Raw genomic sequence first — 25,209 nt, 5'->3', positions numbered from 1 at the left:
TTGCGCACTCGCGCACATGCGCGGGTGCTTTGCGATCTTGTCAATGTAAGGAAGAAATTGTAGTACGCACGTTTCGTCTCCGTTCGTGCGTGTGTTCGAGCAAGATCGGTGCAATGCGTCGCCCGTTACCGGAATAAGAGCTTATTGCTACGACTGCCCTGCCTTGTAGGACAGGTTGCGGCACCTATCATTTTTTTTTTTTCTCGACGAGTGTGTGGTTCGGTGTGCTCGGACCGCTATAGTCGCGGAGGTGGTTGTGAAGACGCGAGGTTTCAACTCCGGGAAGAGCACGACCGCTTAACGGCTCGACGTCCGGGAGAAGCCATGCGACCACCGCCGTCGTACCCCCAAGCTGCATTGCCAGGCAAGTGCCGCGCTGTGCATTCGTTGGTTGTTTGTCGTTAAAGTACAGCTTGTGCGGGGCATTCACAGTATACAAAACGCACTGCAGACCCAAGCCGCGAAACACGCAGGGGTAATCGGTATATCACGGTGAACTTGTGTAGTTAACTTGTGACTTTGCTATGGCGCCGTGCTGTTGAATTGCTGATCACGCGCTCGATTCCAAGAGGCGGCGGCTGCGTTTGTAGCTTGTTTTTGAACAATTCTCATGCAAAGCGCTCTGCGTGCCCATTAAGTAGAGCAGCTTTTCCAAATTAAGCAGGTGATATCCTATAATCTTTGACGCCTCGCATTGTCCACCGCGCAACTTCGGAATGTGACACCGATGCAAAACGCTGCACTGACTTTCAACACGCGATTATTAAAGCGAGGCTTTCTTTGTAATCATTGCCCGGCTTTCGCGACAGTGCCTTCTGCTGCTCGCCGCTGCTGTCCTGTCAAACAGTACGCACTAACTACGGCCTAAAGGCTTGCTAGCCGTATACTCATAGATGGCCATGCCTAACTACCGTTATGCCGCTTCCAGTCAGCCAAGTACAGTCGTGAGCACTCTTGCCGTGAACAAGCGAGCGCGTGCCGCACGTTGCTAGCCGCAACGCCAAAGCGAGGCTCGGTACATGCGCATTTAGTTTGTGGCGTGGTTATTTACTATGGCGCGCACTGCGTCATCAGTGAGCGCTTTCGACGATGGTGAGCTCAGATGACGCGGCGCGTGCGAAGGTGAAACACTATTTCACCTTCGCGAGACAATTTCAGAAATAGTCTTGCCGCTAATGCACTGCGCATGTGCCAAGCCTGGGGTTTCTTTCGGTAGGCGTCGCTGATAGCAGCATGTGGCACGCGCTCCCGCGATGACGCTTAGAGTACTCACGACTGCACGTTCGTGTACTAACTTCCGATCTTCACTTAAGTTCCCTTCCGGTTACAGCATAACTATAAGGAAAGCCTGAGACATGTTCCTTCACAGATGATTCTCGACACCACGAACACGATACCCCGTTACGGGAAGTAGGTGGAAGTGACCCAGGGAGGACAGGCTTTGTCGCGCGCATCTCAGCGTTGGATAAAAGACGAAGATGCGAGGTACCTTCGCCGCGTGCGGATTACAGAAAGGCGCGGCAGATCTGCTGCAAGTTTTCAAGGCAAGCTTGTATTGACTGACCTGTGTCAGGGGATGGTGTCAGGGGAGTGAAACTTCCTATACCATCCATGGAACGCGATATTCGCTTGCAGCGCCGGACGAACGCCTGGTGTTTGGGGGCGGTACTAAAACATGGCTGCGCGTTGCAGACACGCACTGGGGGACGCCATCTTGATGAGGACTGAGGATCCGAGTGGCGGGGGGGGGGGGCGATTTAGCACCAAATTCAATTGGGATGCCCCAGCAAGCCAAATTGAGCGAGTGGAAGGAATTGATATGGTCAGCGCGCGACCTTCTTCCTGTTGCGCAACCCGCCACATGATCAAAACGGCAATCGTTCAGTTCTAACTGATGAAGGTTTGCCCATCCACCTATTTTTGCACCACTTATTTTAAGTAAGACTTTGTTTTTGTTTACGTGTACACATAAATTAGACTCGAAGAAAGACCACAGTTTGTTTGAATGTTTTATTGCCTAAACATACCAATCATACAGTAAAAACACAACTTGAATATTTTACGTTTTTAGTCGCATACAAAAGTCGCATCCTGATATGCCGTGCAAGCGTAGAAAAACAAAACGGGCAGCATGCAGATCGTACCTTTCGTCCACCGGGATCCGAAAGAATTTTATGCTGATGTGGCGTGAAAAATTTCGACACCACTCAGCACAGCACAATTTGTGATGACGGCGCGAATCCATTCATGCGTCTGTTTCGCTGAAGCTTGCAAGGGTTTCGCTGAAACAAACTTTACGGTGGTAAAAGCGGCCATTGAGACACCGTAGGCCGTAGCATACATGGGCGCGCGACAAGAAACGCCCCTTTTTCGCTGTGAGAGATAGGACGGCACAGTTCCCGTTTTGCACTCCGGGTGGCGCTCGTATTTTCGCAATCTCGAACTGCAACCTTTAGGTTCACTTGCGTACTAAAAACTCCAGAGTTAATAAGTAACCTGGCAATAAATATAAAATGGAACAACAACGTTCATTTATGCTCGTAGGTAGTACAGCCCCCAAACATTAGGATCGCTGCGGTCACGGGACAGAAAAACCGCGAAGTTTCATCCCCCTGATGGTGTTCCTGTGTAGCTGGTGACAGCTGGCGCGCACCAATGAAATAATCAATAAAACAAAATAAATTTCCTTTCCGGGGCTGGGGATTGAACCCGGGTCTTCCCGGTCCCATAGCAAATGCCTTGAACACTAGGCCATGCGCCCATACTAGCCCAATGTGAACCATGCCCGAACTGGAGAAGCGCGCAGGTGTCCCTTCCTAGAAGAAACGCCCGCACGTCTCTCCAGTCCGGCCGTGTGTGAACTGAACTGAAGCACATGACTGCGTTATACCGATGATGCAACAAACAATTGGGGAGCACGACACATGCTACGGGCGCTTCGTTGCAATATTTCGTGTAGGCGGACTAAAAGCGATCTGCTGGAAAACGCTTAAGGTCGATATCAGGAATTGCACAGTTCGGGAAAATGCTCATGATGCGCACGTGACGGAACATCTTTCCCCCGTGCCATCCCTCCCTGCTTAGCTTCCAGCACGTTCGTCGCGACGAGAGAAGAGAGAAACCAACTACAGCGTCCAACAAATCTCCAACTCCGCTTGTGCTTGGTGGATTATAAAAATTCATGAGGCTTTCGATTCGTGAGGCATAAACTCGTCTAGTGAAGACATTCGATGGTTACTTGGAAAATGGCTGCAGGGCCCTTTAAATACGTCACCCCCGTATTAGCGCACTTCTGACAAACCATTTTCTTTAGCACATCTCGTGAGTATTGATGTGTACAGCGCGTCGTTAAATTTCATTTCTTCGATTGCTTGCTGCAGCGTTCATCTTCAGAACCTAAAATGCGAGCAAAACCATTCGCCTACTCACGCTACCTGTTCGTCTGAAGTGCGATAAAATGGGACGACGTGCACTAAGGCTGAGCGTTGGGCTAGTTGCATGGTGCAGCATAATTTGATGTTTCACAGCGCAATGAATGAGTAGGACATTGAAGGTCTGTGTGTGTCAGCGCTGTGTGTGTCTTTCAATGCTGTCCTCGCTCCTTGCTCTGTGAAAAATCGAATGAGGTGACGCCCCCTAGATTTTTGCGCTGTTTCTTCCTACCCAAGAAGGAACAGCTTAGCAGACGATGGACCCAGCTGAGCACGCTCAGTGGGCATCCCTCGCCCACAAAGCAAACAGGGCAACCTTCGCCTTGTTTGCAACTTCGCTCCGTCATATGGCGCTGACGCATATATAGAAAAGTCACCGCTCGCGCACGCTAGTTAAGGATTTGAGTGGCTGTATATATATGTACGAAGACGTGCTCGCGTCATCCTCCGCTACCATCGAGTAAGTTTCGCCTCGGCTCCTCCTAAATTCTTCTCGCCGATCTGGAGTGTTCCAAGACGTACCACTAGCGCTATTAAGACATAGCAGCAAACATGACGCGACACCGGCGGCTCAGTTGACTAAGCTTAAAGCGATGCGTTATTTGAAAAAAAAAAATACCTGGAGATTTCTGAATAATGTAGGTGTAGCTGGATTATTGAAGAGCACAGACATGCAAAAAAGTCTGTACAACCGGAATCTATGAGCTACTCGATTATAATTCTCGGGGTTTAACCCTCAGACCGATATCGCTAACGTCTTGCGTGGGTAAGCTTATGGAGCATGTCGTTCAGACGCGGCTCAATAGGTACATGGAAGAAAATGGTTTGTATCCTGACACCATGATCGGTTTTCGACCAAAACTATCGGCATGTGACGTCATGCTACAGCTCAAGGACCAAATTATAGAGAAGCCAACGCGAGACACAAAAGTGATCGTGGGGTTAGATGTGGCAAAGGCATTTGACAACGTGAGGCACGTGTCGATCTTAGAGAATCTGACCTCACTGAACGTCGGGAAGAGAGTTTACCACTACATCAAGGACTTCCTTTCGAACAGGAAAGCCACCTTAAAGATAGGGGAAGAAGCCATCGAGGACATTAAATTAGGTAACAGGGGGACGCCGCAGGGCTCGGTGTTATCACCAACCCTTTTCAACATTGTGATGTTGAAACTGCCTGAACAGTTAAGAGATATTGAGAATCTAAATCACACCATTTATGCGGACGACTTAACATTATGGATTAACAAGGGCAGTGACGGGCAAATTGAAAGTTCCCTGCAAAACGCCATTGATAAAATCGTAGAGTACCTGAAACCCAAAGGACTTAAATGTTCAGCCGAAAAGTCGGAAGCACTGTTCCTCATGCCGCCCGGACAACGGCGGCTCCACATGCAGCCTGAAGTGGGCATCCACTTGTATATTAATGGCGCAGAGATCCCCGCGGTCGACAGTATCCGCGTTCTCGGGCTGAGGATTCAGGCTAACCGGAAGAATCATGAAATGCTTGCCAGGTTAGAAGCCAGTTCAAATCAGACATGTCGTCTCATCAGACGAATAGCGAACAGGCACGCTGGGATGAAAGAGGCGAACCTTCTTAGGCTCGTGGAAACCTTCATAATAAGTAGGATAGTGTACGTGGCACCTTACCTCAAATTAAACCAAGCGGAGCGGAACAAGCTCGATACCATTATCAGAAAAAGTGTGAAAGTCGCGCTCGGACTTCCCCCGAACACGTCCACTGACAGACTCATGAAATTAGGCGTATCGAACACACTCGATGAGCTGATTGAGGCTACCGTTACCGCACAGCATCAAAGGCTACTCGGATCTAAAACGGGGAGAGCAATATTAGAGAGATTGGGTTACGAGCCTAAGCGTGAGCAAGTGCGCTCAAAAGACATACCGGGACAGATCAGGGAGAGAATAAAGATACCTCCGCTACCCAGAAACATGAACCCTGCCTTTCACGAAGGCAGACGTAAAGCCAGGGCAGAGGCATTACAAGCCAAGTACACCGGTCGACAGGACGTCCTGTATACAGACGCAGCGGAATATGAGAACAAAGCGGCACACACGGCAGTGGCAGTCAGGGATAACGGCGCCCTGATGGCGTGCTGCACAGTCAGTGGTGTTGAGACTGTAGAGGCTGAGGAAGTGGCCATAGCCTTGGCCATCAGCCAAAAGGGGGTCAGGGTGGTCATCAGCGACTCCAAGAACGCCGTGAGGAATTATGAATCGGGAAGGGTGACGGAGACTGCCGTCCGTATATTAAACACGTTAGGAAGACCCAGAGAGATTATTCTGCTCGTCTAGGCACCAGCTCACCAGGGACTTAGAGGGAACGAGGAGGCTCATTCGGTCGCCCGAGGTCTCACTTACCGGTCGACCCCCGGAACCTCACCAGTTACCGAACTTCGAAAAAGAAGTGAGGATATGCTCGCATATCATGAAATCGTAACACAGTACAGGCTGAATCGGCAAGTATACCCAGGTGCGGATAGATCGCTCAATAAGAAAGACGAGGTTATGTGGCGAAAGTTGCAGACGGGGGTTTTTCCAAACCCCGTACTTTACAGCAAGTGGCACCCAGAAGTTTTCCGGTCCCAGTGCAAATTTTGTGATGAGGCAGCGAATTTGGTCCACATGGTGTGGACATGTCCGAGTCAGAACGATGGTTCCCACACACTAGAATTCTGGGAGGCCCTGCTCCGCAACCCAGACCTCAACGTCCAGCGGGACCTCATCAGTCAAGCCCTTGCTGCTGCCGTGTCTCAAGGGATTCCGGCCGACGGCTAGGGGCGACGGGCAATGCCTGACGTAATTGACTGATTTTAAAAATAAAGTTTTTTCTCTCTCTCTCTCTCGGGGTTTAACGTCACAAAACCACGATGTGATTATGAGAGACGTTATAATGGAGGGCTCCGGGAGTTCCGATCACCTGAGGTTCTTTAACGAGCACCTAATCCAAGTACACGGGCCTGTAGCATTCCGCCTACATCGAAATGAGACCGCCGCTGCCGGGATGGAACCCGCGACTTCCGTATCGGCAGTCGAGCACCGTAACCACTGTACGACCGCGGCGGCATCAATTCACTTTGATGGCTCTTGAAAGTTTCGCCTATATACAGCAATCGCAGTTGTGGTTAATTGCTTGGTACGCCAAAAGTGTTTCTCTCTTTGAGTACTTGATACTTAGCTGACATTAGGAAGGCACACATTTCCCATATATTCCCCCGCCGTAGCAGATCCTTTCTTAACTCGGGCCATCATTTCATCGGTACCAATGCTAAAATGCGTGAAGCTGATCACTGTCTCCACGTGTGCGCGCCGTATTTGCCTGCGTCTATTGATGCATGCTCTGGACGGTATAGGCAATTAAACGAGCTCGCCCCGAGAGTGCTGTTGGGAAGGGCTCATCTCCGTCTTTGAATAGCTACGCAAGGCGGCCGCGCCTGAATGAAGGTGAAAGTGAAAGCGGCAGCAACTCTACCGGTCCGTGAGTTCCGGCCCGCCTCTCGGTGACGCGCTCGTGCTTCATGGTCGTGTGAGCGTTGTGACCGAAACTGGCTGCAAATTTGTGGTATTTCTAAGTCTTCCGTATTGCACACTCAGTTGCAAAAGCGTGCACGCACGTACACAAATATTCTGGTTGTGTCGTTGTACGAGCTGCACTTATTAGTTTGAAAACAGGAACTCAAGCGCGCTATTCATGCATAAAGGAATTAAGAAAACTGTTGGTACTGGTGTCGAGATGAAAGTGCGGTCAGACGGCAGGAGGTTTCCTTTCGTTTGAGTCTTTACTCTGTCTACGTCCCCAGTAATTTATCGCGTAGTCTAAAGTAACGTTTCTTGTACTGCTGAAGGTGTTTTCCGTTGTGGACAACGTTTTTAGAACCAATTGGTTCTAGTAACGTTGGTTGAGGATAGTTCAACAATCAAATCGCGGTTAACTTATTACGATACTCCAATTGCAGTTGTTCGTTGTACAAGTGTACTTCTCGTGGAGAGAGAGAGAGAATGTTATTGCGAACTGGCACAGGCCTAGGTCGCCTCGAGGCGAAGGGAGGTGAGGGGGGGGGGGGCAGGATTTATTGTGATCCAATTGTTCCAGTTTTATTTTACATCACCAACAATAATGTCGAACTTTGTTAACCACAAGGTTTTGCCGAATTCTAATATGACTTCAGCTTCCCTTTAAAGAAGCGCAGGTTGTCGAAATTTTCGGAGCTCTTCACTACGGTGTCCCTCATAATCATATCGTGGTTTTGTGACGCAAAACCCCAACAATTAATAATGATAGAGCAATTTGTACCGTCATCAGGCAGGTACAGAGCGAGAAGCAACTGTCCTTCTCGGTGAACGTTTGTTTTGCGAGAAGCTCTTGGTCACGTGCGTCCGTACTGAGCGCGTACACGTTTTCGGAGTTTCTTTGTGGCGCGTGCGCGTGGCCGCCTTCGTGCCTGCGCGTGTATAGTCCGATGTAGCTCGGGAATCGACGCCTTTTTGTGCGCGTCTGCGCACGCGTTATATGATTCGGAAAGGAGCCTGCACGGTTCTATGAGGTCGCTTATGCGGGCCGCACGAGGTTCTTTTTTTTTTTCGCGCCGTACTTCGTGACTAACGGATATGTATGTCACGCGAGGAAAAATTAACATAGTGCATCGTCACCGCGAATGCGTTGACCGTGATAAACGGCTCGCCATTGCTGAACGCACTTTCGTGCTCACTGGCAACTTTTCAGCGGCTGCTTGCATGTGTCCTCCACCTTTACACGCGGGCAGCCGAGTGAGTTATGGTTTTCAAAAAACGCCCCCATTCACCGTGCGCGAGGTTTCTTTAGACCAAGGTGTGTGCGGATGCGATTTCTTAAACGTAGTATTCGAATGAACATTCTTTAGCAACGTTGTAATAATTTTAAAGAGTTTCAGAACATAGTTCTCATTCATTCATTCATTCATTCATTCATTCATTCATTCATTCATTCATTCATTCATTCATTCATTCATTCATTCATTTCTGAAAGTGCTCACGAACGGCTTTAGGCCGCAGTGAGGATGAGCTTTTGTTGTACATAGGAGGGAATAACAAAAAAAACAAATTCTGAAGAAACAGTCTCGATCGATTGTAAACCTATTTTGTTTCAGCATTAGCAAGATTTTAGGCAAGAGTAATAATATTACAGCTCATAATAGCAATATTTTCGTTGCAGTACAGGGTTCACTGTAGTATTCCTAGCAGGCGTGCATGCATTTTACCGGGAAATTGCAATGCAGTGTGCCCCAGTACCAACCATAGGATAAGCGATATTCTTAAAGTGGGTAAACATAGTCAGTAATACCCAGAGAAAACTTACTTAAGCAACTGCGCTATTACAACGAAGTATAATCTTTAATGAGGGAAGAAGCGGAGAGATACGTCAGGCAATGCAACACATTCACTCGCTATGCAAAGTTGCGTAGTCCACGCGTAGTGATTGGTTAGGGACAGGTGCATGCAGGTCTCCCACGGTAGAGGACCTAGTACTCCGATTCGGTCACTGTTAGAGCGAAAGCTCCACTGCCCTATGTCTCCCAGGCTATTCATCGCGTCGCAATGACCTTGCGCCGCCGGAGCGCAAGTGCGGCAGGCGTGACGTCACGCAACGTCATCCGCTGCTTAGAGACGTTGCAGCTGCGCTCGCTCGGAGCCTCTCCGCAGTGGTACCACGTGACCAGGCGGTGGTTTAAAAGGGTTCCTAAACCACGCAGAGGGTCAAATTTAGTTGTGGCGTCTCAGTTGTGCACGAGTCTAGCGGAGTTACACGCGTTTGCTAATCGAAACGCTGCTCTTGCTCGTTTATTCTTTTGCTCGCAAACGCTCCGTTCGTCGGCTCCTCTCTCCACATCTCCGAGTGCTTTTCCTAGCCGTGCAAGGAGAAAGAGCAGCGAATGTGTGCACCGTTCGCTCGTGGTAACTAGGTTTAAAAGGAGTTAAACTTCAGCCAATTTTTTCATTCTAAACATATTATCGCAAAGGTGCTCCTTTTAGGAGATCTCTCTGACGTCACAAATGACCTATAGCGAAAAGCAAACATATTCTATAGTGCGAACCAGCGTTAGAGCGGCGGACTTTTATTTAAATGGTACAATAGTACTAGAAAAAAGTTTAGCCTTTAGTATGAGAGGCTTAAGTTCGCATGCAGTAATTACAGTCTGAAACTGTTTTATCTGAACTGTAAGGCTCCTTTCCTCGGGAGTTCAGCTTTCTTATTATTAGCCTATATGAAGCGTCCCATGTATTACGGCAGTATAGCGTGAAATTGGAAGCACAGTAGATTTTTACTACAGAAAGCTGGACAACAGGCATGATTCTCCCTGTCAGGAATGTTACCTATACGTTACATTTAAGCTCTAACGTACGTGTTCGTGTGCCGACTACGATCGTTGAGAAATGCGCAGGCCTATGTATGTGATAGGAGGCTTAAACTTTATTTTACTACCGGGCGCGCGTTCACTTCACCCAGAGGAGGGTGTGTTCCTTGTTCCATGTGATAGAACTGCCATACTGATATTCTTAAAAATATTGCTCGCACTATTACACAGCCCGCTGTGAAGTCCAAATCAACTATAGCCAAAGTTTTTAGCATCTTTGTGAGTATATTATGTTTGGTTGTGTCATGGCTGTCACCTTCATATTTATGGGGTAAAATGAAATTGTAGGATGTAGCGCACATCATTTTGTGCCTGTCGGCTTTTAACTGCCAAAAAGAATGCTGATGACTGCAATAAGCTATATATGCACTAAACTGATTTTCGGAGCTGGCGCTGCCAAGATCTATTACCAAATATTCCTGTGGGTACAAGGTGGTTAGAATCGCTACATTGCACCTAATGACGCCTTTGTTCATAGTAGATTAATTTAGAGCTCGCTCTCTCGTCTAATAAAGTTGTTTTTCATGGCTGTAAATCTAAGAAAGAAAGAAAAAAAGAAAGAAAGAAAGAAAGAAAGAAAGAAAGAAAGAAAGAAAGAAAGAAAGAAAGAAAGAAAGAAAGAAAGAAAGAAAGAAAGAAAGAAAGAAAGAAAGAAAGAAAGAAAGAAAGAAAGAAAGAAAGAAAGAAAGAAAGAAAGAAAGAAAGAATGAATGAATGAATGAATACGCGCTACGGAAAAAAGACGTGTTCTGCTAGGACACAAGAACAACCATAAGGGCGTTGTGGTGTTCCACAAGTAACAACCTTAAGAGTAAATTTACGCTCATACGGGTGTAAATGTACTTAAACTCTTCAGATGGTCCGATGGTTAAGATATGAGCAGAGCACGTTGGGTTTTCTTTTTTCATTTTTTTTCATAGAGCGTGTTTTCTCTTTCTTTCTTTCTTTCTTTCTTTCTTTCTTTCTTTCTTTCTTTCTTCTTTCTTTCTTTCTTTCTTTCTTTCTTTCTTTCTTTTTCTTTCCTTCTTTCTCTCTTTCATCCTCTACGTTTCCTTTTTTATTACGAGCGCGTTCTACGCTATCGATTTCCTGTCGTCCTGGAGTGTGAACACGCTAACTGCAAATACGTTAAGCAATGTAAGCTGGCTATGTATATCCCTAGTAGCACGCAATGCTGCCACAACATATTGTCACTTTCGCTTACAACAGCTCGCGCCACGACACTGCTGGATATTCTCCCTTTTACCTTTTGTATGGAAGAGAACCGACCTTGCCGTTCGACACGCTCGTACCCATCCCTGACCACATTTCCACCCAATATGCTCGCCACGCTATCAGCACAGCCGAAAAGGCCCGTCAGATCGCCCATCGACGCCTTTCGGACTCGCAACTCAGCCAGAAACATAGATACGACAGTTGCCACCGGAACGTTCGCTTCAATCCGGGTGACCTCGTTCTCCTGTGGTCTCCGTCTCGGCATGTTGGCCTGGCCGAAAAACTTCTGCCCAAATACTCCGGCCCCTACCGTGTGCTACGCCAGGTGACTGAGGTTACCTATGACATCGCCCCTCTGGACCCTACGGCGCCCTCTACGTCTTCAAACGTCGTCCACGTCGCTCGCCTGAAGCCGTACCTTTCGCCCACTACCTGCTAACAGGCGCCGAGTCGGCGCTTTCGCCGCCGGAGGTCGATGTAGCGGGGTTGCAGCTATGACTATGGTGAGGTGTGCGAAGAAGAGGCAGACGACGTGTCGGTATGCTGGAAGTAACAACCGCCATCTTGACTGCTGGACCATCCTACACTGTAAATAAGTTATAAATATATTCGCAACAATATATATATATATATATATATATATATATATATATATATATATATATATATATATATATATATATATATATATGGACAGTGCGATATATGCATAGTGCACTGCCGACATGCACAGTGGGCGGTGCATGTCGGCAGTGAGCCAGGCGTACTTCATCGACCGAAAATTCAATGCTATAATCCATAATGTATGTTTCGTAAGCCTTCTTGACAGGCTTAGCGTAATTGATCAGTTACTGAGAACGTGACAGTGTTGAGGGATCGGAAGAGCGACATTGGAGTCACTCGTGGGTGTCATCGACTGTCCCCTCTGCCGCGTATGAAGCTTAATTTTCAGGCGACTGTTCTCGATACTTTCGTCGCTGCGATCCTCTCGTTCAAGTACACCAGAAAACGATCCGTGGCAACTCTGAGTACGTGATTGCTACACTTTCTGTGTTGTTGTTTTTTTCTCGCACGTAAACTTCGAAGCAGAACTGGTCTATAATGTTCTTAAATAGTGGGTTTACCATGGCTGGTTGATTTCTGTCCCATTTGTCGCAGTTTCACAGAATTGCAGAATCCCACTTGTGCGGACCAACTGAGTGACTAAAATGCTAACTTAATCCCCACTCTACTGAACAGGGATACACAAGCCATGAAAATTATGCAGAAATGCATGTCCCCTGCCTCTTTCAAGAACGTTCAAGCTTATCTCTATTCCTGTACTGACGATTAATAATTTGTGTATGAACAAATTTTACGTTCCTGAGGCTTTCGTTACTGATTCGTATTTTTTTTTATTCTTCATTTATGATTGCAATGTCTACGCCCTTTTCCTTTGTTTAATTCGCGTTAAACTGCTGTAGGCGTGATAGCGTATAATTTTTTTTTTCTTTTAGGTTGCTGCATGGCGTGTGCAGTCGGGTGCTGGGGTCCCGTCAGGCAGGGCACATCTGACTTTTTCCAATGTAACTGACACTTTGGTTTTCTGAAATAACGAGCTGAAGTTAGAAGGACGATTGTGTCATTAGGACGAAGAGCTCGCTAGCCAGATTTTGAAGCGCTCTTTCCCTAAACTCGGCAGTTTCAGCGCGGCGCGCGTCGTCGACTTTTCGCTGCAAGCGACGAGCAGGCGCGGCCACGCGCTATCAGCTTGCTCCCTCGGTTCTTGTCCCTTCCTTCGTCTCACGTTTTCGGTAGTCTGCTCGAAAGCTTAGGCCACTGCGCGTATGTACATTGTAACGTATAGCGTCGGCATTTCGTCAGGCCCGAAAATATACCCCGGGTTAAAAGGCACGACTACAGCGCGCCTCATAACGAGGGAACCCCACAAAAGCCGCGGCCTGAACGTCCCGATTAATCATAATCACCTGCGATTCCACACCCTCGAAACATTAGCGGATCCAGGCGTACATTTCGATCGGGTTTTCGCTGTTAAGTTGCTTTATTAACAACACACTTATGTCTGGAAATGGCAAGGCTGTCAAAGAACGGAAGACGAAAGCGATTGCTCAGTGGAAAACACGACGTGATCTTACCGCGTTGTGTTTTCTACCGAAAAGAAAATAGCAGATTAAAATGAGATAACAGCTATATTATTCTTAGCCCTCCTGGGAGCCCTCAGGGGGGCTGCGCTCGCAAGAGCGATGACGGTGGCGAGGATAACGTAACAGAGCACGAGTGTGTGAAAATTAATCTTAAATAAATAAATTACTGGATCCGAAGGGAAAACGCGGCTTGTCCTTTGGAAACGCCTACGACTACCTCATAATAAGGGCCAACACCACAAGCTTGGCGAGTTGGTACGTTAAAATATGTGGCTGAACGTGCAGCGCGGCACAGACCAGGGAGATATTCGCGGCGTGTCACATGCACGCAGATTCTGCCGCATGTTTAGCGACGAATCAGTGACATTAGATCAAAATAAAGAGAATTCTTGAATGACTTGTTTTTCTAGCTATCTTGTTTATCTGGTATGCGCCATCTTAATGTATAGTATGCCTGCGAACTTTAGCTGTGTGTTCGCGCTCGTGTTGTCCAACCTTTGTTCCTCGTCTGTACCGCGCTGCGCGTTCAGCCTCATAATACGACCGCGATAGAACACTTTACGAACAAAAAGTGATTTTGTCTCGCTTTTTAACGTCGCCGTTAACGGACACTCCCATATTTCGGTAGTGGGTAAGCAGCGCGCCCTCAAATGCCAGAATGAGTTTCGAGGAGACAAGACATCATTAAAACATTTTTGACGTACAAGTGCGGGGTGCTACTGACGCACGGAAGATTCCAATGGGCTGACGAATTCATCGTAGAGGAATTTTCGAATTACAGGCACTGTTTGAAGGTACGCTAGTGCATAGAGTTTCCTGTAGATACACTAGAGGGAAATCTGGCGCTAGTGCCTATCGGAGCAGCAACGCATGACGCTTCAGCCAGCATGGGAATGAATGATGGGTATAGTACACGGATTTGTATGAACTTCGTTCTTTCGGCTCCGTTTGGCTCCGCGTCGCCTGCATCCGCTTTGTCGCAAGACAAAGTTCAGCAAAAGTCAACAGTTCCACTTCACCACTTTAACCTTTTTAAGCTCACCAATTCAAATCTGGTCGCGAAGTTCACAACGGTCCATTCTTTAGTCCGAAACGAACGCCAAAACACAGCAATAAACAAAGCCGCAAGTGCGTTCGAAGCCGTAAGTACGAACATTAGGCAAATCCGTGTACAACCCATCATTCCCATGGTGGCTGAACGATCGCAGCGCCAGAGTTCCCTCTAGGTAATTGTAGGAAACTCTATGCGCAAAAGGCAGGTTTGTTCGTTGTTCGCATCTGCACGCTGAATCTTTTCTTTCTTCTTCTTTTATTTTATGACGTATCGCCACCAGCTAGCTCTGCTCTCTGTCATTTCGAGACGACGAAAATGCAAATAGAGCCGGAGCTCGGTGCAGGCATAAAAGGCGTGCTTCGAGTTCCGAGGCTCGCAACCGGAGAGCTTTCCCAGCTGGTGAGAGCGCGCGGCCACCAGAGCGCATGCTGGGGGCTCCGTGGGAGCGAACAACGCCGCCGGGGCGACGACGGCGGGCGAGAAACGGAGCGCTTCCGTTCTCGCTTGCTCTGCGTGGCGTGATGGAGGAGGTAGTGAGGCGGTGCAGACCGCAAACACTTCCCAGCTGCGGCCTCGAGGAGCCCAGAATGCCACGAAGCCTCATTTCCCATACCCGTTGCCATTCCGTGCCTCCCGTTGCTTTAGCGAAAGCGAAATTTGCCATCCTATACGTGTGCAGAAACTCCTAGCGCGTGTGTGCCATAAAAATTGGGCACATTCCACTACTCACCACTGGTCCACTAAAACTGATTAACGTGTCTTCCGCTGGCAAAATTGTATTGGGCAAATCTCACTACTCACCACTGGTCCACTAACAGTGACGAAGGCAACAGATGGGCGGCAAACGACAATTAAGATTTGTGGACAGATGTAACCAAACTGACTTTAATTAACCGTCGGTATGAACCCAGTGATAAACAGCGAGGCCGCACACTTCAGCTTGGCTCTTGGACCACCTGCACGGAGTGCCTGAAGAAAAGATAATCGAATATTCTATCATGTATCTTGATACAAGAAAACACAGCACCCACCGCGCACCACTTGCCTGTGAGCAATGTCTTCGTCAGGCAACCCGATGTCAATTCAAACTTCAGTGCCGCAATGAAGCCTCTGTGCACGTTTTACGACATGTCGCTTTAACTTGCGCCCCTCGTTGTGGCAGCTCATGGTCAATGCGCGTCTTATCACGCACTCCGTCCTCATTTACTGATTTCCCATCGAGTCCTTTATCTGTTTCGTGTCTTTACTTCTATCTTCGGCATAGTGTATATGTGTTCTGGTTTCTCCAATATCTTTGGTTTGCTTCAAGCGGTCCGCCGAGAAAAAGACACGTGTCAATTATTAACACATGTAAACCTCATTCGAATAATGACATTCCCTAATCGAAAAGGACCAGCTGGTGCCGCCATACGGGCGCCAACCTCTCCTATACATCACTTCAATAAAAAGAACTGGCACTGAAAATCCGAAAGCCCTTACTCCGTTACTAAACCTGCAAGCTTAAGAAATAGTGGATGCCATGGCTGTCAGGGAAAAGCCTATTGTTTGCGGGGCTTATCACGTATAGGCCTCCGCAAAACTGAGTAATAGATATTTTTTTCGTCCTCGTTATAGAAGGTATTCGCTAAGCTCTGAGTTTGCTAGTGGTGTCACACATACGCGCATTGCCGCAATTTCATTGTTCTTGATAAATACACACTTAGTTTTCAAGGGTCAGCTTTATATTATTAGTTCAAGGACAATGGTGTTATCTCGGTTAGGACACATGTCACCACAACGATATTATACCCGCTGATATAAATTGTTTGCATAATCAACTCACTAATCCAATTTCCGAGTTCTCCTACCGCAAATGTTGTCAATTAAAACACTTCTGGCGGAAAACAAGCCGACTTTTACGCAGCAACAAGAGCCGTAAACCTCAGGTAAACTGACAACAGATGTTACTAAAATATGCGTCGGATAACGATTCTCAGATTCAAATTTCTGAGAAAAGCATACCACATAGTTTGCTGAGGTCTAGTTGCTTCGGAACCACGTTGCACATGGTGCGTTTAATCTTTGCAAATACGAACAGTCATTTTGCACCGGCTCAAGGTATTCACACGTTTCACGCGGCTGCCTTTCTCGGTGCTGAAAGCGCTAAAACAAATAAAATGCAAAGTGGCCTTGCAAGACGCCGACAAGCGCGCTTAAAGGACTTGAATCTTCATTTGCGCAAGCTAACTGGCGTCGGAAAACCATCTAACGGCTTGGGAATCTGCATGGGTGTTGGAATTTCTGTTTTCATCCTTGCTTCTAACACGACTTCAAATTTCGTGCCCGCTTTTTGCCGCCTGTGTGCAGCTGCGTATCCTGTCATTCAAGCTTCGGCAGAAGAAGGCTCGTGCGGCTCTTCAAGTTAAGGCTCAGTTGTTATCAGGGGCGTAGCCAATGGGGGGGTTGGGGGGGTTCAACCCCCCCCCCCCGAAATTTTTCAATTTTGCTTGCGTATATATACACGCACACATACAAACGCACGCACGAACATACATGAAGTATGGTTGAACCCCCCCCCCCCCCGAAAAAAATTTCTGGCTACGCCCCTGGTTGTTATCATACAAAACAGCGACCCACCCAATTCTTCAATGTGCTTCTTTACCCTAGAATCCTTTTTTTTAAGAGAAAAATTATTATATTAACACGACTCCGTCTTATACAGAGTAAATCGTTGCGTTGTTGATGCCGTAGATAAGACAGGTACATACTCACGTTTGTAGCTTCCCCTAGCCCATCTAGTCCTAATCTTACCCCTTTCTTGACAAGTCTTCAGAGTTGCTCGGCTGATGACCCGAAGGTCGCGGGCTCGATCCCGGCCGCGGCGGTGGCATTTTGACAGGGGCGAAATGCTAGAGGCTCGTGTACTTTCATTTAGGTGCACGTTACAGAACCCGAGGAAGTCGAAATTCCCGGAGCCCTTCACTACGGCGTGCATCATAATCACTGTTTTGGCACCTAAAACCCCAGAAATTATGAGATGCGAAGTATCTTATGGCGGAGTTCAATCCGGTGGTGGTGGTGGTGTGCGGCGTGACCACCCTTTCTACGCATGCGCATACCCTCTCCCCTCCCCTCTCCCCTTCCCCATCTCCAATTTCCCTCTCCCCTCCCCCTCTCCATTTCCCCTCTCCCCTCACCCTTTCCACTCTTCCTCTGAAACGCGGGCTAGACATGCCGAAATTCTCTCCTGCGCAACGCCGCGATGAGCACCAGCGCATGCGCGTCCCCTCCCCCTCTCTATCCTCTCCTACGCTGCCCCCCTCTCGCACGGCTGCCGACCGCGTTCCCCACTCGCCCTGTGAGATTTAACGGCCAGGCTAGAGGGAAGACAAGACGCGCGTAGCGTTCCACGACGCGAGGTCGGTAGCATGCCCAAAGAACTCCAACGGAACGCGATCGTGCGAGTGCTCCGGCTTCGCATCGCCTCATGGTCCCCTTTAGCGGGAAATGGTGTAATTTTTATTTAACAGTATATAGAATAGGGTTCGTAGCGTTAGCGTTCGTTGCGTACGATATGCTATTTTCGATATTTAACGTGGGTACCCAAGAGGATAGCGCATGACGCATGCGAGTGGCGACAAACTCGAGCGCAAAGCGTTGCGTACCCCATTCTAAGACTGCATATTTAGGCGTCGTCAGACTGAAAATGTAGACTTTATGCGCTCTGTAATTAACTGGGCTCGCCGTATCTCTTTCGTGAAACTTGTTAGATCATAGAAAACAGCGCAGGCAATCGGGACAAGAAAGACAGAAAGGACTTTGCGCTGTTATGCTTGCAACTTGTTAGGCTTGCAGATATTTCCCGTACTCGTGAGCCTTTGAGCGTAAAATAGGCATGTGAATTTCGTTCCCTTAACATTTGAACATTTGGAATTCTTTGTCTATGTAGATCAGTTCGTGCACTGCCGTCAAGCCGTGTTTTTTTATTGAAGTTCTTGTGTAATGCTTCCGCTCCTACAATAGACCCAGAGGCAATGCGGCTACGTAACACTTAAATAAAATCAAGAACATCGCCGCGGCTGCGTTACACCGAATCGTTTAGAGGATAGTATTTCGACGCTCTTTATGAAGGAGCTCTACCACTGGATGAAATAAATGCTCAATGTGACTGCCGCGCAGTGAATTATACTTCAATAACACGTGTACGTCGAAAGCTAGACACACAGTAAAACACCAAACAAAATTTCTCGAGTGCTCCGTAGTCGTAACCATAATTCATCTGACCTGCAGCAACAGCTACGCCCTGGCCTCCTAGCCTTAACACCAGGCAGCGAGAGCACCGCTACGCGTGCGGACACATTAGTGGACCCCGGAATGCGGCTGCACATTTCAGAAAGTGCGGAGGTCAGGCGCTGTTTGAGCCGACTTAGCTCTTGTATGTCATGTCAAAACAGCTAACAATAGGATTCGGCGCATGCATATAAGCACTCCAACATTATCGCTAAGCAAAGTTGACAATGAATTTTTAGAATGACATGTTCCGGCACTTGTGCGAACGTGTGCGCCGAAGAATGCTGCACAACCCTGTTATGCGCACCATTCATGATAAGCAGTTTGATTTTTATGTTTCGATATTTTTCCCCGTACGTACTTTTACCCCTTCCCTCGTTTCTCCTCCTCCTTTTTTTGGAGCGCGGCCTCAGGTGGAGTATCAAAAAATATTAAACACGTTTTAGTTTTCGCCCACCCGTTCATGCTGTGTTTTTCGTACCTTCCGTAAGTGTTTTTTTTTTCTTCAACCACATATGCAAAGCATTGTTCCCAAACCTTTGTTCAACCTGTACCAGCTAGCCCAATGGGGTGATTTACTGAACATGTAATCTCGGCTTCGTCAGAAATCACTCTGGATCTTGTTCTGGCATTGTTGGATTATCGTTATTGCCATCCCTTCACCGCCGACGAAGCCGCACTGATCTTCTATTTCTCTTCAAACTCGTTCCCTTTGTTATAACCAGCCCTGAATTCTCAAGTTTGAATTAATTTTCGAATTCTGCGAAGGATAACCAGAGAACGTAGAGCGTTCCATGTGCGTGCCTACCTCCACCAACAGCAAACTGTCCACAGGATACGAAGTCTCGATAATGCTTATTTTCTTGGCCTCGGTGTTTTTCATAGACTGCAGTCACTGTTTTCCCCCGAGCTTTGCGCTCTTGTAACGTAATGTCAAGCGTTGCACAAATAATTTTTTCCTCTTTCTTTCAGCCTACCTAATATTAATGAGAACTAACAGACAATAATGCCAATGAAATTATAGATGTTATTTGCAGTAAATAGGATATAAATGTGAACAAAGTAAACGTGGACGATAAGGTAACTTGCCGCCGGCAGGGACCGAACCTGCGACCTTCGAATTAATTGTACGCCCAACAAAGAAAAGCGAGCCCTTAAAGTCGTCTTTTCTTTTTCAGCCCACCTTGCGTCTTGCTGCGTGCGATTTTATTTATCATTGTTCGTATATATTCGTCGTGCTGTGTTATTGTATTCCTGCCTTGTCATCCTGGCTCCTTGTTTGTATACATGCTTGCTCTTTTTGTTTGTACTTTCTCCTGTAGACTGTTTATTGCATTGTTTATTATCAGTAAACATCAGGCGTGCGCCAGCGCAAAGACTTTACGGTCGTTACTGGGCAAGTTCAATAAATTATTATTTAACGTTCCCAGTAACATTTAAGAATAAAATATTGCCAGTATTATTTAAAAAAAAAACAAGAAAAACAAGAAGGGCACGCAGCTAATATTTGGAGACGCATTCGCGCAGCACTACAACTACAGGTGCAGATGTGCTCACCTCACAGAGCAATCACAATATGTGAGCTCCAGTAAGCAATCTCGGATGAGATTTAGCAACAGCGTGAGGAGCAATGAAGCTGAGTGGGGCTGCCGTCGAATGAAACCGATGGGTCTTAATTAAAGCAGCGGCGTGCAGTAAATAGGGATTTCAACGCTTCTGTCAAAACCATCCTACTACCTACAGAAGGCGAATAGATCAAAATTTCGAAATGTGTAAAACGGCGACGGGTGTGCCGCGTATGCAGCCGTTATATTTTAATCGGATGTTTAAGTTCCGATTTATCTTGCCCTCATTCCTTGCTGTTGTAGCAAGTACACCTTTATTCGCCGACCACGCCTCTCCTGGAAACACCTGCTGCTTGAGGTCTTCGCGCTGATAGTTTCGTAAGACAGACTCTAGTGAGCGGAGTGTCTGTACACGTCGGCTATCTGGCGGACAAATATTAACACTACGTAGGTACATGTACAAAGTGTCGTCGTTCGTTTAGAAATACCGCAGCGTTCGCTAAGGGTGTTCTACGGTCTACCGCCGCGCGTAATGATGCTTCGTCAGGTTTGATAGTCGGCACGGGCTTCCCTCGCATTGGTGAGTAAATGCTCGTGCTTCCAAATATCCGCTCAGAATGTCATCATCATCAGCATTGTCAGCATATCCTACGTTACTTACCTTGTCCTGCGCGTTCTGATTATATGTTATGCCAGCAAACTTGTTCTGTTCATCGCTCCGCTTAACCCTTTGCCGTCCTAGGCAACGCTCCGGGGTGGGGGTGGGGGGGGGGGGGCGGAGGGGCTGACGAGGTTCTAACACCCCCTCCCCTCCGAAATTTTTCAGCTTTGCATGTGTATACATACACGCACACATACAAACGCAAGCACGAACGTACATAAAGTGTCGTTGAACCCCACTAACCCCCCCCCCCCCTAAAAAATTTCTGCCTACGCTACTGCTTGGCACAAACACCACCGTAGCTCGCTCGCGTGCAAGAGCACAGCACAGTGATTGCTCCCGATGAGGTGCATGTTAGGTTTACCTTCCCGGACCGCGTATCCCACACACTATGCGCGCGCCTCCAGTGTCTGTGCAACGTGCAACGCGCGCACTTTGTCTGGCACGCGTCGTGATAAAATGCATACGACGGTGCTTTGCTAACCCGTGCATCCTACAAGGTCTCGTCTCTCGAATAAGAACGAACCGCCACGGTCCGCGCGTTTGAAATATCGGCGACACATTCGCGACCTTGACTCTTAAAGCGGGCGCGTAAGTGAGCGCGAAAGGGATCACACACCGAAGGTGAAGGGTTCGTAGAGTGCGTCCGTCGGAAGAAGAAGGCTCGCTGACGCAATCTGTCACGCAGTTAAGTGAGCCAGCGTGAGGAGGCCTTGGTCGTCGTGGCAAGGCTACAGGGCGCGCCTGGCTCTTCGGAGAACTCCGCAGACGTCGTGATCTATGGTGGTTGCGTGAATCGCAAAGTGCCTCGTGCCGTGTTTCCCTACTAAGCAGAATAGACATCCACCGCAAACGAAAAATAAATGAAAACAGGGGGTGATGCATCGGTTGGCCCCGACCACGTCATGCGTAACTGAAGCGCTGCGCTGTGCAGAAACGCAGCAGCCATAACGCCTGTCGAGCCATAGCTTGCTGCTCGTGTAATACACGATCCGCCGTGGGTGCAAGTGGAGACAGCTCAGGAATCTGGCCCGATATAGTACAGGGGTACCGTTACCGCCCCTTTCTCACTCAGCGATGCGTATAAGCAAACGGCAGTGGCTGAAACTGCTTAGTTTCGTTTTTTCTTTGTTGTTTTGCCCTCTCTCCCACTTAACTCTCCCGCTTTTAGCTCCGACTGCTCGTAACATGACTACGCTAGCGGAGATCCGTCGCCTCTTCACATCGCGTCGTGTTGTCGTTTGCTCCGGACCCGGTCACCGCCCCGTCGCCCAAGGAAGGAAGGAAGGACGGAAGGACCGCGACGAGGTATGCGGGTCGTCGTCGTCTTTTCTGACTCCTCGCGAGCAAGGGGACATTGGCCGTTCGTGTATGCCGCGAATGCTGTCTGCCTCTACTACTCGCGATTTTTCTTTTTTCTTTAAGAAAAAGAAAGTCCAACCAGCCGATGTCGCTGAACGGCTTCGAGCAGGACTCACTAGGCGGGTTTGGCTGCGCGGCGGTAATCCGAAAGGCGGCCGCGCGCACCTTAGCCTGTCGCATCTCTGTACGCCTCAAGATGAGAAAGAGAAAAACAGATCGCTTTGCGTCATAAGCATGGAGCGTGGTCACGGCGGGTGCACGTTTTGCCGCATAGTTTTCTCTTGTAATGCCACTGACTGCATCGCTCGAGATGCTATATGGATATATAAGTGCACACCAAGCTTTTCCAACTTTATATTGATACGCCGCAATTTTTTTTATCTGCTTACCAAGCAGCAGCGCCTCAAAGGGGGAGCCTACTAATTGTTGTGCTCTGAAATTTTGGACCATATGTTTTCTACGTTCGACACATCTGAGAGCTCAGGAGTAGCCGGTGCCCTATTTGTGCACCAACATATTCCTTACATCATGTCAATATAAAGAAAAAGTTAACTCATATCGGGCTGCAGCTCTGCAGTTTCGTATCTTTAACAACTAAACGAACAGTGCTACGGTAGAAGCATGCGAATGAAGACGGTTGGGATGGCGCATTCGCCGTTTCCTGACCGTATATCAGTTCGCGTCGCGATACACAAAAATAAGAAAGCATTCGCTTAACGGTCCAAGGTGGCGGCGCCCATGTGTCTCATGTAAAATCGTCTACGCATTCCTGGTTTTTTAAGACAGTGGCAATATTAGCATGATACCTGCATCACTTGGATTTCCGACGGACGTGCTATTTGCGTTGTCTAGGAGATGCTTAGGTCTGCACGTGAGTTTGAGTGAAGCAAAAAACGAGATAAAGATGCAAGAACTAAACGACAGCAGGACGAGGTTACTGCTGCTTCCTTCTTCCGTTTATTCTTTATTCAATCTGTGCTAAAACACCCAGGCATCATGCGATGCGAACTCGCCCAAGCTGCCACCATTGGAACTGCTGCGTCGCCGTCCGTTCGAATGAGTTGTACTTTTGCTTACGTATATAAAGAGCTGAGGATGAAGTTAAACGCTGAAATGAAATAATCTAATATGCACATGCATAACAAGTGTGCCGCTAAGGATAGCTCTCGTGGAAGAAGTACGTAAACAAATGTACGATTCCCGGTAACTTGACTTCACTCTGTCTCAACTAAAAGGAAATCAATGACAGCGTAATCCATTGACTGACGTGCAGGGGCGGCAGCAGGATTTCTTTAATAGGAATGCCCCCGTCGCGTATGACCCCGCCGCCACAACCAAAATCTGTAACTTTTATCAAGCTTCGCTTGAAAAATTAGTCTGTGGAAACGCCACGAGGTCATACAAGACGATGTCAATGGCCGACTTACGCGCAAAACACTCCAACGAAAACTCACAATGAGTGCCTTCAATCCGGTGTCTACATAGCAACGTCTGTGTAGCAACTCGCGCTAAAGTATGTGCAGGCCATGGCGCTAAAAGCGTGGTACGAAACCGCTGTATAGTAAACCGGTCTTTTTTTCTGCAAGTATTCCGTAGGGAAAAATACGTGAGCAATCCTGTAGAATGGTATGTGCCCACTATAGGAGCGCAGTTTGGCGTGGGAGGCGTACGCAGGCAACGTCTCCGAGACCCGCTTTGACGTTAACGGCGCTCATGCATTATTCATTGCTTCCGTTGTAAAAAAGAAAAGAAAAAAAAAAGCATTCGGAGCTTTTCTTTTTTTTTTGTATGCACTATTAGAGCGTTTATTTTCTGAGACGCCGTAAAAAATAAGTGACTAGTACGTGTATTTTCGAGCTTTCTTTTTCTTTCCATTCTTAAGTTCACTCATTTCCAGCGATAGATTGGATAGCCAGGGCCGCTCAATGATTTATTTATTCAGCGGCCGTGGCATAGCGAAGGCTGCACGCGATATAGTATATGCGCCGGTGCCAGCAATAGAATAACGTTTTCGTAGATACGTACGGCCGAATTCATAGATTGCTCCGTTATTTCTTTTCTTCAGTAGAATTTCTTTGTTATTGACCGACTGCACTCTTAAACACGCTACGTTGGCCGAGATTTGGTTACGATCCTGATTCAATTCGTCTATGTTGTGGCCTACTGAGATACGCAAGAACATGGATCATTTTTGCGTAAGGGTGTACCGAAGGAGGTGTACCGCGATGGTACTCCCTGAGTAAACATACCTGTATGACGACGTGTTGCGGCACGGTCGATGTATCGACCGTAGATGCATGTAATGCAGCGTGCTTTGAAGCCTTATATTGCCGTGATACATTATGATCATCCATATTAAATTAAGAGATGCCTTGTGCGTGCCCTACTACAAAGTAGAACAAACATACATACGCTTTTGAAAACTGTTATTTCGTAAATTTCTTTGCTTACAGCAAACTATTCACCGGCTCTACCTTGGAGACCAGCTGGGAGCACGGTTGCGACCGTTAGAATTAAGTGCTGCGTTTATCATGCCGTGGATGTAGACGAAACACTTTTGTTGACAGAAAGGGGTTGGTGGTGCGGGGCCTGTTTGGTACGCAAGCCCCATCTAGCAGTGCTGGCTGCCCTCAGTTCAGGACGCCACAGGCAGTTGCCGCCCTGCGTGCCCCGTCGGTCAAACTGATCGTCAAGGCTATCGCTGGCCAGCAACTGCTCCCACACTCGCTTGGTCAATGGGGAACAGGCCGGGGATGGCCCGGAATGTCCAAGTAGTGTGCACTTGCGTTGGTTTCTCAGAGCACCATGGGCAGCGTGCAGGGTATTCTGTTGGGAGCGTTTTATTGAGAAAATGTAAGCTCGCGTAGGACTCGTCGTAGTTTTCGAGCGCAGCGCTAGGACATCAGCGTTCCTAGAGTTTCTTCCTTATTCCTGTCTGTACGCTGTCTGTTATGCTTTGTGCAAGATGCACCCGCCACGGTGGCCTAATGGTTGTGGTGCTCCACTGCTGACCCGAAGGTCGCGGTATCGAATCCCGGCCGCGGCGACCGTATTTCGACCGAGGGAAAATGCTAGAGGCCCCTGCACTCAGATTT

The 25,209-nt window shown here is 47.9% G+C and overlaps 1 protein-coding gene across 2 annotated transcripts in view; it reads left to right on the top strand.

The window, feature by feature from the left end:
* Window positions 1-25,209, top strand: part of LOC119383724 (solute carrier family 45 member 3) — a 130,555-nt gene that overhangs the window by 44,800 nt on the left and 60,546 nt on the right. The window contains exon 1 of one of the 2 annotated variants that reach the window (XM_049412639.1): window positions 21,960-22,060. The exons of the other annotated variant lie outside the window; for it this stretch is intronic. The gene's annotated coding sequence lies outside the window, so the exon portion shown is untranslated. Of the gene's footprint in view, window positions 1-21,959; window positions 22,061-25,209 lie in introns of those variants that run through there. 2 annotated transcript variants of the gene reach the window in all.

The sequence above is a fragment of the Rhipicephalus sanguineus genome, chromosome 2 (genome assembly GCF_013339695.2).
Source record: "Rhipicephalus sanguineus isolate Rsan-2018 chromosome 2, BIME_Rsan_1.4, whole genome shotgun sequence".
Classification (NCBI taxonomy): domain Eukaryota; kingdom Metazoa; phylum Arthropoda; class Arachnida; order Ixodida; family Ixodidae; genus Rhipicephalus; species Rhipicephalus sanguineus.
This window is presented reverse-complemented; position numbering and strand designations above follow the sequence as displayed.